Genomic DNA, 4,600 nt, shown 5'->3' on the forward strand with positions numbered 1-4,600 from the left:
AGCAGGACCAACTTCTCTTTCATACCTTTTAAAAAGTTTGGGTAAAATTAAAGACATATTAGCACAAGCTAATATTTTGTGCTGTCCAGAACCACCGTAGCTAGCATGTATAGTACCTGTAATAAATATTTAAAGATAAGAATTTTACTTAAAAGCAATAAAATATAATTAATTTTTAATTTTTAATGAACTACTTATAACAAATGTTAATTTTTTTAGCTTAACCAAATACCACAACCGTGGTGATATCAGAATGTTCCGATTTATGATTATTATTGTTACGTCCAAGCCTGCTCGTCCGACGTCTGACTATTTTTAAATACTAATTATTGAGAGACCGATTTGAGACCTAATTAATTAATTAAGATGCATATTGATAATTTAACAAAGGACATGATTAATAAGTCACCCTATATTATAGAACATAATTTAATATACTAATATAACATAATATAATAATATAAAACAATAGAATATAAAATAGTATAATATTATTTAGAATATTTAAAACATATTGATAAAGTTATTTTTCTCTAAATATTTGTTACGTAAAAATAAACGCTGACACCTCAAGTAAATCCTCGAGACGTGCAGTTGCACAAACATCTATTTTGTACTAAGATAACTTTTGTTCATAGATAAGTGACCCATTTGTCAATAACAAAAACGGAGAAAGCGTGTGAACGGAGAATGGATCATTCGAGAATATTGCTTATCTTGATCCATCCCTCTATGTCGAACGATGCGCGGGCATGATGCCCAAGCGCCTCGTATTGATAAGAGACTTACTCTAGTGTTTCTCGATCTAGAGAGATCAGTCTGAAATATAGAATCATCGAAAGCAGTCAGGCTTAATATTATATACTCAACTTCTTTCTCACATTTTTGAAGTTATTGTTAGTAGTACTTTAACAACTTTAGAAATTGATTCAATTGTACATTTGCACATCATTCAAAATTATTCTCTTACAATTGAATTGATCGGATTGAGATATAAAATAATATATAATCAAGCAACCAGTTATTTCAACCACCAAATGGTGGCTGTTCAACCCATACTTAATACGCCAGCGCCAAAACATCAACCACGACGTAACATTATTAACAGCATGTAACTTTCCTGTTGACACTAATGTTTATGAATCACATTTTGTACAATTTAATTTTAGGGTAGAATGTAATCCTAAACGTGTTTCGTCATAAGTATTATCAAGAGAGATAACCTTTTGACATTGAAAACATCTTACGTTTTTGCCTAATTCGTTTAAGTCCTCAAGCCGAGGACCGTCAATTAGGCTAGATTCAACTATTTCACCACTGCTTTTTACTGCTTTTTTCATTTGTAAACAATTATGGATTTCCACTTCTTATTCAGTACTTTTTTCTTGATGAATCTTCCCTTACACCATAATTGATTTCCCATTCTTAGTTTTTTTATTTAAATAACTACCAAAATAATTTTATCGAATGTTTACATTTAGATTATATATATAAACTATAAGTGAGTTTTTGCTTTGACGAACGTTAAGTAATGAATTAAAAATTCCAAAACTAAATGAAAACAGCCAGAACAACATTGATTATTGGCTTGGGGTAGGAGTATAAGGTTAATAAAATCCAGCAAATTTACCTTCAACCGGGTATTAATTTGAATAAATAAAAAAAATGACGTGTGGCACTCGGAGACTGCCGCGGTAAAGCTATTGCACAGCATTTTGTATCAACTTATGCAATTATAATTATTTATTTATTTTATATATGCAGTATTTCTTTTTCTTTGATATTAATTCAAGTTACACTTTTTGAGCTTGGTGACCGATAAGAAAACAAATTTTTCTTTTATTAAATAAATAAAAAGTTAACATCGTTTAAAATATTTTTATTATTTTACAATACATGTGGGTTTTATTATCTTACAGTAGCTGTTGGTTATTCAAGAATATTTATCATTGAAACTTCATTACTGCACAATTTTCGTCTTTTTCTGTAAAAAAAATGATGAAATCGTTAAATTAAATAATATTGAAGCATATATCACAATTTGTTTTTAAATAAATAAATAAAAAATATTATTGTTAAATCAAATTACATATCCATGTAAGATTTTTCTGCATTATGTTGACGAAATTTCCTTTGACGTTCAGCATTTGATTTTGTTACTGTTTTTATTATTTCTTCATTTTTCTTCAAATCTTTCTGACGCTGATAATATGCCCTTTGACGTGCATTAGTTTTTTTCTTTTTAGCTCTTTACGCTTTTCTTCTCTATAAAACGAAAATATCTAGGTATAAATAATTAGGCATATATAGTGTAATGACACACCAAAACAAAATTATTCATTTATAAAAAAATAACAATATTAAGAAGTGATTATCGAATTTCGCGCGATTTACATTTATATAGATATAATATCATATATACTTTTTCTGCGCGGCATTCATGTGCATTATCTATACATCAAAAACAAAGGTACTGAATAGTACACGTGCTTGGTTTGATGGTTTCTGTTATAAACATAATGAATTTATATATATATATATATATATATATATATATATATATATATATATATATATATATATATATATATATATATATACATACTGAGAATCTAAATTGAGTATTTAAACTATACGCGTGTGTGTGTTTGTGTGTATAAAAGAGGGCTACTGTTAATATCGCTCATTTTAATATCAAAAATTTAGGTTCTCTTTATAGCAGTATTATATTTTTAATTCAAAATTAATACTGCATTTGTGATAATAATAAAATGTATGTATATAGAGTACTCACTCATTTTCTTTCACTATTTTTTCGTGACTTTCTTCATTAATAATAAATGCACTTTGTTCATTCATATTCAAAACACTTTATACACAAATTTTACAAGTACAGCTGTTCACTATTGTACATAAATACCTATACACCTATATACTTTCTCATAAACAGTTGCTTATGTATTCGTCCGATTTCGGAGCAGCTCGTCTCGATTCGTGCGAGTTTCGTAGAGTCGTACAATACATCTAATCGCACGCACACAACGCCGTGTCGAAGACTGCCGAACTGAAACGACGTTAGACGATGCACGGCCTTCAAGCCACACCTCCGTGCCCGTCGGAGTGGGGAGCGTGAGGTTTTTTCGTTACGGAATTTCTGGATTCGGTCCCCGCGCTCAAGGCCCGCGATAGAAGCTATGCAATAGCTTAAAAGTGATAAACAAATGGAATTAAAAATATAAAAAAATCATATGGAGTTGTCTAATAATCACTCTATAAAATCGTTTTGAATCATAAAAGCCATGACTTCATTAGTTTAAAAGATATAATTATTTAAAAATTCAAGTAATGCATTTTTTTTATAAACAAATGCTTATAAAAATTAAACGATAATAGATATCGAGCAGGTAAAAAGTTTATTATATAAATCAATAAATTGTCTGAAAGATCGATTTGAATGTCTGAGACCGTATTATCAATGGTCTAATAGTTATAACAATTTATAAGTTGATAAAATAGTTGACCACTTCAACTCTAATAGAGTAAAGTATTTTAAAATTCAATAAAGAAATAGAGAAAAATTTTTTTTACAACTTTAATACACATGGCTGTATTTGTAATTTTTTAAAGCTACGGAAAAAAATGTAATGAAAATCGAAATTTGTTTATAACAAGTTGTTGATAAAATAAACAATGAAAATTTCAAAAAAAAAAAAAAATTGTTTCATGATTATATTGAGAATTGTAAATAATGATTTAAAAAAAAAAATGATTTCTCAATAAATAATTTAAATAGGGGATAAATGAAAAAAAAAACACTTATGAACAATTAAAAAATTTTTATGAGATAAATTTTTTTTTTTAATCATTCTTTTACTAATGCAACAGAATGACGAAAAAAAATTTTTAAACAATTTATGTTAAAAATTTATTAGCAAAGCTACTAAACGCAATATATTAATGTAAAAACAATCAAAATTGAAGATTTAGGAAAAAAAAAATTTTTTTTATAACATTAGCCGGATATTTCAATTTTTGATAACTTTGAAAAATCAATATAATCAAATGAAAAAACTTTTATAAACTATTACAACGAAATCTTGTTCATTATTTATACAACAAGAGCTCCCAAAAGAAGAAAAATTTATAAACACATTTTTTAAACATTTTTAAGAAATTTTTTAAAAACTCAATTTATTTAAAATTTGTTAATTAACAATTAAATAAACAAAAATCAAGCTGGAATTCTGAATCCAATGCACCAATCGCCATATTTCTAAGAGTGGTTTAACGATTTTTCTCAGAAAACTCACTTCTCGACTAGACTATTATATTAATGACAAAAAATTAAGTTTGTATGAAATTCATAAATTGAATTGAAATTATCTGATTATCTTATCAAAAACTCTCAAAATCAGTACACATAAAAGTTTGAAGATAAATATCTCTTAAACGCTTAATTTAATCGCCAAAACATCTGATACCATTTTTATAGAGTAGTTAATTTCCTACAAAAATTGGTATTGCGCATTTTATAATAGTCTTTTATCATCGAGTTATAAAATTCATAAACGATAATAAAATTTGTCTCCAAATGATCAAA

At 27.0% G+C, this 4,600-nt stretch overlaps 1 long non-coding RNA gene across 1 annotated transcript; it reads right to left on the reverse strand.

Annotated features, from left to right (window-relative positions):
- Positions 1-1,874: 1,874 nt before the first annotated feature.
- On the reverse strand, positions 1,875-2,882 carry LOC128669022 (uncharacterized). Its single transcript, XR_008404578.1, has 3 exons — positions 2,795-2,882; positions 2,090-2,265; positions 1,875-1,984 (listed from the first exon to the last, which is right to left on the reverse strand). It is a non-coding gene; the product is annotated as an uncharacterized LOC128669022 (long non-coding RNA).
- Between the last annotated feature and the right edge of the window lie 1,718 nt (positions 2,883-4,600).

Source organism: Microplitis demolitor, chromosome 2 (genome assembly GCF_026212275.2).
Source record: "Microplitis demolitor isolate Queensland-Clemson2020A chromosome 2, iyMicDemo2.1a, whole genome shotgun sequence".
Classification (NCBI taxonomy): domain Eukaryota; kingdom Metazoa; phylum Arthropoda; class Insecta; order Hymenoptera; family Braconidae; genus Microplitis; species Microplitis demolitor.